General features: G+C 41.4%; 1 protein-coding gene across 1 annotated transcript in view; it reads right to left on the bottom strand.

Annotated features, from left to right (window-relative positions):
• EFNB2 (ephrin B2) overlaps window positions 1-13,058 on the bottom strand; it is a 50,673-nt gene that overhangs the window by 10,690 nt on the left and 26,925 nt on the right. The window lies entirely within an intron of this gene.

Below are 13,058 nucleotides of genomic sequence, written 5' to 3' on the forward strand. Positions count from 1 at the left end.
TTACAACAAAGTCTTAGGCCTTTGTATCTGACACAATTACCTTTATATCTGTCACAGTTACAAATACTTCCATGCTTTTAAAGCTACAAAATAGGCCACATTAGTGACATATCCCTTGGTCTAAAAAAGTTTGTAACCAATTTAATTCAGGGCTGGATTGTGACATGGACTACACTCACCCACCGAGGGAAGTAAAATCACACCCATTCCCAACATGCCAGCGCCGCTTTCTCAGACCTTGTGTCTGGGCATGCAGAGATGAGCAAGCGCTTGCCACAGAGTGCCTTCTTCCTCCCTTTGAGAAGATGGGTGGGGGAATGGGTGGAGCCTGGGCTCTGCAGCCACCTAGTGTGAAGAACAGCACAAGGGAACCATTGTAGATGCAGAGGTTGTTGTAATTTGCTACTGGTGTAGGCCAGAGGAAGAGCAAAGCAGGAAAGGAATTGTGACTTAGAAAGGTCTATTTGAGGTTCAAGCCTCCCAGGGATACTCCTGGGGTAGTGAGTTCTGTGTACCACCTCTTGCTGAGAACTGTACCTTAAGTCACTATTTAGGCCTTTGAAATTTGGGTTTTTACAATTAGAGTTAAATAATATCAAACCCCCATAAATCTCTTATCCAATGCTATTTTTGAAGATAGAAAAAGGAACACAAAAACCCAAGAGCAGCAATAAGAAAATATCCAACTGTAGATCCAACAGTAATAAGAAGTTATTCTTAGTGCAACGGTATACTTGATCTAATATATGCTCACAGGATCACTAAGTACATAGTTTTTTTTAATGAAAGAAAATTCCTTTGCCACATCATCCTGTATGTGCGCTCTAGCTGCTTTCATTCACTTTTGTCTTTTTAAAGACTTTCTCAGCAAAGCACCAAATAAGTAATTCTTTCCCATAAATTATCTACATTTACGAGACAAGTTTAAGAACACCAAGAACCACAAAACAAAATAAGCACAAATCAAGAAAGTTGTTTCTAGGACAGCCAGGATGATGGACAAGGCAGCTGAGGAGATATAAAGAGTGTTTTAATTAAAAGAATTATATTTGCCTTTTTCGCCCAGCAGCAATGCCAGATCTTCATGAGTCTGGAACAACTAAAGAAACTCATTCAGATCTGTTAACCAAAGAACCGGTAAGTCAGCAGGCACTCTGCTCGATGGGCCGCAAGAAATTTTACAGTGGGGATAAAATCTGTTTATTTTAATTACCTACAGATTGCTGATCATTTACTTTTGCTTGTAGTTACAATCATCATCAGATTAATATTAACATACGTTTAAAAAAATCTACTGAATCTAAGCTTTGTTTACACAAGGAATCAGCTTTCAAACTGTATTCATAAAAGGTACCAAAGTTAGGTTCTGACACTGGAAATACTGACACCCACTCATAATTTTAAGCATATGAGTAGCCCCACTGAGTCAAGTTAGCACGTATGTATATACCTGCAGATTGGGGAATAAATTACATGCCAATTTTGCAACCCTTATTCACATTCCCTGCTGCCTTAGTCAGTGAATAATTACACTTATTCCAATGGTATACACTATTACACAACTTGAGTAACAGTGGCAGACTTGGGCCCATTATTATTACTATTAAACTTTCCTTTTAAGGGAAGTGGCATTCAATGAGGCTGAGCCCGATGCCGCTTGTGAGCTCTAAATTTATTTGCGTCAATCTTGAAGAGAAAGGCAGTATCACTTTCATCTCCAGATTAGTGGATACCATGGGTGAAGTGCCGTAACCATGTGAAAGGCCAAGAGATCCAGAACTACATCTTGATCTAATGAGCAGGCATTTCAGGGACAACACTTGTCTTTGTAAAACACAGGCCCTGCCTGTTATTGTCCACAGCAATGCAACAGAGAATGACAAGACTACAAGTACCTACCCATGCTCAACCCAAAATATCTGCTCTTTCTTATGAAGTTCACCTAGTGATGTCAGTAATGCATGATCTTGGTCACATTTAAGTTAATGGCAAAACCCCCTTTGACTACAATTGATGCAAGATCAGGTCTAAATTGCTTCCCTTCCTATTTACAGATATTGGACAAATGTATGAGGTGATACGGAGTAATTTGCTTGGGTCCTTCTACTCACTACCTCCTCCTCCCCACCAAACATTTTTATTGTTTCAAGTGTCTTAAAATGAGTTGTAAAGGTTCAGAGCCAAATAAAGAGAATGACCCTCAAGACTTTATTGCTAAAAATTATTATTTATACTTCTAAGATCTTTCATTAGAGTTAAATTTTTCCAACATTATTTCCGTTAAATGGTTCTCATGAAGAACAGTCTCGGAAATGTTCTCTTTTTGCCATAGTGATCCAGCTATGCATGTCTACCACATAAACACACATAGTTTCCTATAGTTTACACAAACAAATTATGTGTATGTGAGTGGTGAACTAAACTGTATAGCAGATGAAAACCTGCTAATTAAAATTTATTCACTTTATAATTTTTTCTAAAGCACATTACTGGATAGTTAACTTCACCAGACAGGAAGAGATATTTTGCACAGTTTGCCCCTCTTACAAGCCTGCTGCTGGGCAAAAACCCACATGGATAGAAAGAAATGCCTCCCTACTGCCACAATCAGCTTTGCTTAACAGTTCAGCTGAACAGAACTAATAGAATTAGTTAGTATTCAGGTTACATTGATTGTCCCTAATGACAAACAGGCTGGCTAGAAACAAGACCATGAGCTTTAATATTATACAGGAAAATATTTTCTATAGCACGCAAACTCAACAGCTTCCTTTACGAATCTGCATCTGCCTTTAAAATCTCTCTGGTTTATGACTGAAGCCCTTGGATGAGAAAAGGTTATAGTAAAATGTTTATATTAAACAAACAAAAAACAAAATAAAAAGCCCACTCTTGCTCATTCTATTGTCACTAATTGCATGCAATGATATTAATGACCCAGTAATTGCTATACAAGTGGCAGTGAAGTGGAAAACATCATTTTGAGCCAGAGTTCATCTCTAGGTGGTAGGACTTCACCAGTGACTGAGTTAATGCCTAGTGACAGTTTAGAATATAACACTACAGATTAGAAAATGTGCCACTCTCATGCTTATAATAGTTTAGATGGACATGACATTATTTGCTTTGACCGTGTGGAGTCTAGCAGTAACCCCAATAAAGTTACATAGTTAGAGTTTGCCCTACAGATGAACCTCATTCCTTTCAGGGGAGATGCTCTATACTATAACAATCTAGAGCAATTTTCCACATGTTTGCTTCAATAAAAGAATACCTTCATCTCCTGCTTTTACATCAAGCACAACAAAAGCGTGCTTTATTGCAAAACACAAAAAGCTATTTACATCATCTAACTATCCTTCAGAAACACACAGTTTGGCACTTTAGTACTTAGATCAGTTATGATACTATTGAATGGCTTTGCACTTGGCAAAGCTAATCAGAAGTTAAATACTGTTGTGATTGTTGTATGTATGTGTCTGTGTCTAGAACAATAAACCATCATCGTACAGATCAGGGCCCAAGTTTTCAAACTTCGGTGCACCACTTAAATCAAAGTGGCCTGACCTTCAAAGGTACTGAGTGCCCGTTATTCTCATGAACTTCAGCAGGAACTGTGGGTTCTCAGCCCTTCTGGAGCTCAGACCACTTTTACTTAGGCTACATCTACACTATGGACCTTACAGCGGCACGGCTATACCACTAAAGCTGTGCTGCTGTAAGGTCTCCCGTGTAGCTGCTCTATGCCAGTGAGAGAGAGCTCTCCCGCCAGCATAATTAAACTACCCCCAATGAGCGGTGGTAGCTATGTCAGTGGGGGAGCGTCTCCCGCCAATATAGTGCTGTCCACACCAGTGCTTTTGTCGGTGAAACTTATGTCAGCCGGGGGGTGGGGGAGAGTTTTTTTCACACCCTGACCAACAAAATTTTTATCGACATAAGTTCTAATGTAGACAAACCCTTAGGAGTCAAACTATGGATTTAAGTATCAACTGCCTAATTCTGAACACCCAAGTCTGAAAATTTTGACACATACCTATGACTGGATAGGAGGATAGATATTTTAAATAAAAACGATATTAGTCAAATTTTAAAGCAACAGTTATTCCTAAAAAATAATTTTCAATTCATCTTTGAACTTCATTTGTTCTAAGGTCACAAATCAGTTAGAGTCTGGCCCTGATTCTGCAATCAGAGCTACTAGGGCTGATCCCAGTACCCATGTAGATCTCCACTCAAGCCAATGGGGTTTCAGTGAGCTCCACTGCACCAATGGGTCTGATTGCTGGATTGTGGCCTACAAATGCATTTGCATGCTAACACAAAATATTTGAAAATCAATTCCTTTTCAACTTACCTTCCAGGACCTGAGTTCAGAGCTCTTTAGTTTCTCTGCAGCAGTTAAAACATCACAAGCATATAAAGATGAGTATTTTCCCGCATTTTAGCTGCTTATGATCTCATCAACTAGTGCATCAGAAACATATAATCCTATTAGCAATTAAAGCTCTAACCAAGTTTTTAAAACAGTTTTTGCAAAAAGGATTCTAGTATAATTTCTGTGAACACTGTGAGAAGGAACCACTGAACCACTCCAAAGAACCACTGTTACAGACTACCTAAGGCAAATCCCGCTCATCTTACTCACATTAGTATTTGTATTGATTTCTTTTGGACTGAAAACAGAAACTAGATGTGACCCTAGTTTATAGCAGAGCTGGTCAGAAATCAAAACATTGATAATTTTTTCATCAAAATTTCCAATGTTGACTAAAACCAGAGATGGAATTTCGCAAACAATTTCACTCAAATTTCACCCTGTTTTTCAGCCATTTCTATTTTATAATATACTTAGTGCAATTCTCAGACAAAAAATTCTACACTAGCCGAGGAAAGTATATTCTGGAAAAATGCATTTCTGACCCCAGGCTGGGCAGGGTATAAGTAAGTAGGGAAATGATTTTTGAATGTTATATTAATATATTGTTTATTTATTTTTTAGATTCATAAAAATTTCTGTAGATGCCTATGTAATTCTCTGGGGTCCCATTCCATTAATTAGAAATACATAATATGCAATAAAAATAATGTAATACAAACAACAACACAATATAAAAGACTGCTCATCCCACTTGACAGATAAATATGCATCAACAGAAATATAGAATAAATTAATGTAAGTGTGTTTCTGGTACATAAGTTTGTTTCTTGTTTTAGGTTAGTAAATATACTGGAACTTAATTAAGGGACCTACTCTTTCACCTTGCGATACAAGTTAAGTCCCATTGATTTTAGTGAGAGTTACTCAGATCCTGCAGTATGAGAATACGCCCTAAGGCCCTGATCCTGCAAAGACTTACGCATATGCTTAATTTTACACGTGAGTAATCCTACCTAAATCAATGGTACTGCTCATGCACCTAAAGCTAAGCATGTACATAAGTCTTGGAAGGATCTGATCTTAAGTTTTTTTTTTTAAAGCATTTCAATTCTCTCTTAATGCTAATCTGCATGATGAATAAATAAAGGCTCCTTAGCAAGGAAATTGTTTTCCTTTGTGCGTATACTACATCTCGAGTATTGTTAAATCATTTATAAAGCTAAGTGAACTACAAAAAATTGCTATAAATAAATAGTGGCTGAAAATACTAAACTGTATCCTATGAAATATTAAAAGCAGTTTCATTTTGAGCAATTCTTAAATAATTCTTTCTTCCCTTCTAAGCAATCATTCTTCATTTCCTGTCTGCTTACATACCCACTTTGCATAAATTTTTTTTTTCTCACCAGCTCCCATCCTACTAACAATCAGAGCAATCTTGTTCTTTCATTTACTGCCCTTGGGAACAGAGAAGTGGTACTTACATATTTCCTGCTGTAGTACCTCTGTCTAGCTTTAAATGAGATAAACTGTCAGTATTGCCTAGGTAATGGCACTGAATATGAACAAAGACCATCAATCTAAAATAATCTTATTCTCTTACAAACCCTGTGTGGTCTGGGACAAAAATCCCAATGGACCGTGACTATATTAGTTCTTCAGGTCTTAGACTCTATCAGGAATTTGAAGTTGGACAGACACCGATTTTTTTCACTCTCTCCAAAAATATTATTTATATGAATTGTATTTATATTTAGTTTAACGAAAGTTAAGTGGTGTTGCTGATATAATCCTTAGAAAACTCACAACAAACCCAAAGACTGACCTTTGGATATCATTTTATAGAGTTGGAGGTAATTCATTTAATTGTCTGAGAAACAGGAGAAGTAGGACGAGGAAGAAAGAGAGAATGTACTTCATGTATAGCCAGAGTCAAGGTGGCTTTTAATACATGGGCTTTCCCTCCTGGAAAAAGTACAAATTACATTAAATTGCTACAAATGTATGATCTGCAATAACATTATGAATGACTTTGTATAATGGGAGAAGGAATGAAAGTCTATAGGTTTTGTGCAGCTTTGTGCCATTTAAACCAAAACCATTTAATAACGGCACCTGTGCTAGTCTCTTTTGGGTATGTGAAAGTGCTCTTGTGAGCTCTTTGGCAGGTTCCAAGTATTACAGACTGAGAACACTGTGTAAGAGGCATTATAATCTTTAGCCACTCTGACTAGCTGAAGATTAAAAATCATTTTGTCAGAATACACAAATAAAATCAAATGTTCATATAAATCTGCTTGATCACACAAAAAGATTTCCTCCTCCCAACCAGGCCATATTTCAGGGCACAATCTGTACAGCCTTTTTATGTGTTTTTTTCTTGGACAGTTATTGTCTTTTAATAGTAACAGAATGACAAACTGATAGCATAAAAGCCTTATAGTTTTATTAAAAATCCACTTAATGATAAAGATTCAGAATGAATGTTTAGAACTCAAAAGCCACCTTGCTATTAAAAGACTTCTCTGAGCACTAGTACTGCTAGCCAGTCCAATCTTTTAGATCAGTGAGGGATTCAAGATTTTTTAATAATTTAAGCCAGAGGCCAATTACATAAATGGGTCACTTGAAAAAGTTGACAAAAACATTTAAGGAAAGCCGCATATTCCATTTTGCTAGTGTCAAAGCAAATGATCATCTAATAGTAAACTGAGCTAATGAGGTTGGAGGCAGACCTGGAGGTTCAGAGGAACTTTTCCTAGGGGCATTCTGTAGTCACCCCTTGGGGCTCAAGCATTCTCTATTGAGGAATAAAATTTATTTTTCAAATGTCTAAAATGCAGTGATTACACTGAATAGGGCTATTTAGTGCTTCATATTCAGTTTCTTGAAGACTTTGGACCATATCATTCCCTTTGCTTTATGCACAGAACGGAGGAGATTAACAGAAAACGTGCTCCCTTCGCTACAATTCTACTATGTGGGTGGTGGTGATTTGAACAAAAATGACACTGTCTCTTCCTCCAACTCCATGGAAGCCCCTCTAAGCTAAATCAGTGCATTTGGGGCTCTGCGGTTTCTGGGGCTGAAGACATGGCTGGCTGGAAAAGGGACAGAGCCAGAGAAAAGTCACTATATAAAATCATAATCCTCCTGAAATCAATGGGAGTTTTGTCATTGACTTCAGCGGAGCCTAGTGGTTTTGGCATCAATTCCTTTAAATTCATAATAACTTCCCTAACTAAGATGATTTTGCATTTTATTTTATGTAATCTTGCTCCACCTTACAAAATCTCCCCTTCCACCTAGGGAAGGTTGAGCCCGCTAGAGGTACTGGGCTTCTGCATGAAGACCCAGCCTTTTGTGGATATCCTAATAACACAGAGCTTTCCTGTGCATATTGGTATATACAAGGGGTAGAGGGTCAAACTTCCTGCCTACAAAGAGTGGCAAACACATGATGAGATGGTTTAGTGGAAATTCTACAGCTTCAAATCTACGGTTTTCTGCCTATCTTTGTCCTTCCCATGGATATTTACACCGAAGGGCACAGTTTAGCTCCATGCATTTAATTACAGATTTCCTTAGGGAATTATGGTATGCCAGTTAAATAGGTTATTTTAAATATTTAAAATGCAAATATTTTAGGTTTCAGAGTAACAGCCATGTTAGTCTGTATTCGCAAAAGGAAAAGGAGTACTTGCGGCACCTTAGCGACTAACCAATTTATTTGAGCATAAGCTTTCGTGAGCTACAGCTCACTTCATCGGATGCATTGACTTAATACAGCTTTGAAACTTTACTATGCAGAAGAAAAATGCTGCTTTCCCTTTTTTTTAGTAGTTTATGTTTAATATAGTACTGTACTGTATTTGCTTCCCGCCCTCCCCCCACCCCCGGTCTCTGATGCTGTCACGTTGCATACTTCTGGTTTCAAATGAGGTGTGTTGACTAGTCAGTTTGTAACTCTGGTGTTCATAACTCTGAGGTTCTACTGTAATTTACAACGAACCAAAAATTGATGATAGCAAAGTAAGGAAAAGAAAGGACATTATTCTATCGCAGTTTGTTTATTTTCACAATAGCATGCCACATCATCTTTCCAGTACTGCCATGAGCAGCATTAACTCTTCAGACCAGATTCTGATGCTCTTACTTACACTGACTTGTACCTCACTCTATCAGTAGTCCACTGAAATGCACTGGATTAATTGCAGATTAATGTACAACTAATGCGAGAATGGCTAGCTTCCAATGCCCTTTCTTTTCTAATGCATTTTAAAGAATCCTTTTGTTTGTGAGGTCATTTTTTTTACATATAATTATTTAATGGAGAAAAACTACTTCCTTACCTTTATATAGGGCTTGTCTACATGGTACTTTAGTCCAAACTAGAGGGTGTAAATGCTAGTGTGCACTCGCGTGTTGCAAACTAACTGACCCTGGTGGCACGCACTAGCAGTTTCCTAGTGCGCATTAATGTAGTCCAGTTTCAAACAGCACTACATTAATGCATATTAGGGAACTTTTTGTGTACACTAGTGGGGTCCACACAGGCCAGGTGACATGCCAGTGTGCACTAGAATTTGTACCCCTCTGGTGCAGACTAAAGCACTGTGTGGACAAGCCCATAGTCAGACTTTTGGGGGGAATTGTGGGTATGAAGATATCTCTCTGTATTTCCACCACCAAAATGTCTAAGTGCCATGGGAAAGCATGGATTTAACCTCACCTTTCCCTTATGGCATGTGGTACAATGGTTTCTCTACCCACTTCACTATTAGCAGTGCCATCACCATCCTGGCCAGGATTCTATTCTATGGATCAAGCCACTGTCAATTCCCAAGAGAGGTTGTTCTCCATAAACCTCCCTCCCAAGATCATGATTCCCATGATTCATCTGGTCACGCTTAGTCTAGAGGACTAAATTTATTCACTTTAATTTAAGGTTTCGCGTGCCAGTAATACATTTTAACATTTTTTTAGAAGGTCTCTCTCTATAAGTCTATATATTATATAACTAAACTATCGTCATATGTAAAGTAAACAAGGTTTTCAAAATGTTTAGGCAGCTTCATTTAAAATTAAATTAAAATGCTGATCTTATGCTGCCGGCCCGCTCAGCCCGCTGCCGGCCTGGGGTTCCGTTCACCTAGACCGGCAGCGGGCTGAGCGGGGCCTGCGGCCAGGACCCTGGCTGGCAAGGGGCTGGCAGCCAGAACCCCAGACCGGAAGCGGGCTGAGCAGGGCCAGCGGCCGGGACCCCAGATCGGCAGTGGGCTGAGGGGCCCTGCCCACATAGAGTGGGTACCTACCTTCTCCCTGGTTCTAGCCCATTCTTTTCCTCTCTCTCTGCACTGAGCTGAGGGTGGGAGTGCACTGAGCACAGGGCTGGGGGTGAAGGAGTAGGCTGGGGGTTGGGGTGTTGGGCCTGGTCAAGAGCTAGAATGAGGGAGGGGGCTCAGGGTTGGGGCAGGAGGTTTTGGTGCGGAGTGCTTACCTGGGCAGCTCCCATTTGGTGCAATGGGTGCAGGTGGGAATGTGGAGGGGAGGGTGTGCAGGAGCTCCCATTTGGTGCTCAGGGTGGGGGTAGGAATGTGGGGGGTGCAAGAGTCAGGGCATGGGGTGTGGCAGGTGCAGGAGTCAGGGCAGAGGGCTGGGGGCATGTGAGGGAGGTGCAGGAGTCAGGGCATGCTGTATGGGGGGGCTGTTATGTGTGGGGAGGGCTGGAGTCAGGGCTGGGGTTGTGGGGGGGCGCAGGGGTCAGGGCAGAGGCCTGGAAGTGTGTGAGGGGGATGCAGGGGTCAGGGCAGAGGGCTGGGGGTGCGGGCTAGGGTCATGGGGGTGCTCCCAGCCCCTGCCCAGAGCGGCTCACAGCAGGGGGCTGGATGGGATATGCCCTGATTCCACACCCCCTCCCCAAAGCCCCGTCCCCACCTCTTCTCCGCCTCCTCCCTGGAGCAGAGAACAATGCGCTGCGGCTCCGCTTCTCCCCATCCCTCACAAGGCCCATCAGCTGATCAGCGGCAGGGAGGGAGAGGAGGAGGGGCATGAACCCAGCACGCTGGGGGAAGAGGCGGGCGAGGGAGGAGCTTGCCTGCCCTGCAGCAGTAGCCGGCAGGACCAAGCTTCTTCACCCTGCCCCCGCGGCGAGGGGAGCGGGGAGCGGAGGAGAAGAGCAGGCCAGAGCGGGCAGGATTTTTAATGGCCTGCTGCTGCTTGCCGGGGTCCCAGCCTGGGTTCGGCAGCTGGCTGAGCGGGGCCGGCAGCTGGGGCCAGGCAGGCTGCAGCATGCCATTAAAAATCAGCTCGCGTGCCGTGTTTGGCACACGTGCCATAGGTTGCCGACCCCTGGTCTAGAGAATGCAGGATCTTACAGTGCTTCCAAACCAGACTATGTCAGATGGGAACATACTGTCAAAAATGCAATGCAAAAAACACACACCGAAGGGGAAATGTTACAACAACATATTTGTGTCTCTCATACAATAGATAACTTAATCCATTTTTTCAGGGGAACTGAGCACTTGTTAAACTGAAGATTCAGGAATCTGGATTTTATGCAAATGATTTGTATTTTAATTTGCATAGATAATAAATATGTATTATGTTATTTACATAATTGGCAGAAAATATCCTGATTACCAGTACTTACTTCTGACAGGGCTATATCAGGGAATAAGCTTTATGGTCTTGGGAATTGCTGGGCTCTTAGCTGGCTCTGGCATCTCTCTGGACTGGTATTTAAGTAACTGGCTTCTCTTTGAGGTACTTTCTATGACTGCTCCTTGTCCTAGCCCAGGAAGGGGCTGTGGTTGGGTTGCTTGCCCTGATCTGGCTACTTCTTACCATCAGATGGTAATTCTCTGCCTTGCCAGCTACCACTAGTTGGATACCCCTTATCTTTTGTGCACTAACTGGGATGGTGAGTGGCCTCTGCCTGCTATTCCCTAGTTACGGTCCAGCATTGCTCTAGCCATAGATCTAGGTCTCTGGCCATGGGTGGGTTGGAGAACTATGCTCTACATCTCTGTGGTGAGAGTCTTCCAAGCTGGCTCTCTATGTTTAGAGGCCTGGAATATTCTAATTTTTGAGATCCCACCTGGAGCAGCCCTGACTATAACAGCCTAGAGCATTTCCTCAGCTCTCCTCAAGTTTCTGGCCAGGGGGAACCTCTTGGACAGAGTAGCCTGAATAGGGCAGGCTAAGGGTGGGGTAAGGCATGGGACAGAAAGGCCACGTCCTTCCTCCTGCCCAGCTGGGGATGACCATGCCCTTTCCAATCTCTGCCTTTGCCCTGAGCAGTGAGGCTAGCTTGGTGCAGCAGTGCCAACTCGCACCATATGTGGTATTTTGCTCAGCTCCCATGGGCATGTTAGAATATGTGAGAATTTCAGGTTTCATAAAAGAAGCCCTCATGATTGAGGGAAAAATCTTGAAAACATGACCCCCGAAGCCTCAAAAAATAGAAGTCCAAGAAAAAAAGCATTTATTATTTTCAAAATCTGATGATTTAAGTAATTTTGGGGTCTGACTTGTGATTTCTGAACAATTGGGATTGGCAGTACTGTTCAGGGCAACATTGTCATTGATTCCCCCATTCTTAGCTAGGTATCACCTCCTCTCCAAGGAATGCAGAAGCTGTGGAGCAGAAGTTAACACTGCTCCAAGTAGCATTAATGAAAACAGCATTTTACAGCCAAATTGCAAAGGATTTTCCTAGCTCTGCTCTCCTCGGTTCACTCATCTGCTGAATATTCAACCTGATTCTGGTTTTGCTTAACTGGTGTAAATCAAATTCAGTGGAGTTAACCTGGTGTAAAACTGGCATAACTAAGATCTGACTCAGGCCCATTGCCTACCTCTGAACCACAGAAAAGAAGGGAGTTTCAGCTCCACGATACCTGATTTTCAGAGCTACTGAGTGCTCACAGGCCCACTGCTTCACCTGCGGGCACTTCTGAAAATCAGACCCATGGGCCCAGATCCTCAAAGATATTTAATTGCTTAACTAGTTAGGTGACTATATATCTTTGAGAATCTGGGCCATGGTGCTAAAGGGCACTGCCAGCATAATATCAGGTAGACCTTTTATTGATACCACAATAATCAGGAAGTGTGGCAGGCCATGTTGTTAGGCAGTAAGGTATTATTGAAAATCTAGTATGATTTCTGAGGAACAAGGCTGTAGGCCAAGCGACTTATACCAACCAAAGAATCCTCCAGGAAAACAATATCTATTATGTCTTATTGCTATAATGAAATAATTATAGAAAAATAAAGAAAATGAGTCTTACTCATGGATTTACCCAGAGAATTGTTGACACACAAATGACAGACCTGACAGCCTATAAGAAGGTTTCATTTGTGCCCATAATTCTCAAGATATAATTATAACGGTGACATTTATTCCATTATATCTGGTTTACTGTGGGTGTTTCCCTAAACTAGCATTAAATAACTGATATTTAAAGCCAGCTATTTGCATATAAATGGACATGTTTATGTTCCACATTTTCATTAGGATTACATGCAACTGTCACAGCATCTGATCCTGCTGTTCTTACACAGGCAAAGTTCAATGGGCACTTCGCCTGAGTTAAAGACTACAGCATCAGGCTCTTTTGCACCTACTTTAGTAGACTGATGGGGGGGGAGGGGGTTGGTTGGTTAGCAG

The sequence above is a fragment of the Lepidochelys kempii genome, chromosome 1, assembly GCF_965140285.1.
Source record: "Lepidochelys kempii isolate rLepKem1 chromosome 1, rLepKem1.hap1, whole genome shotgun sequence".
NCBI classification, from domain to species: Eukaryota; Metazoa; Chordata; order Testudines; family Cheloniidae; genus Lepidochelys; species Lepidochelys kempii.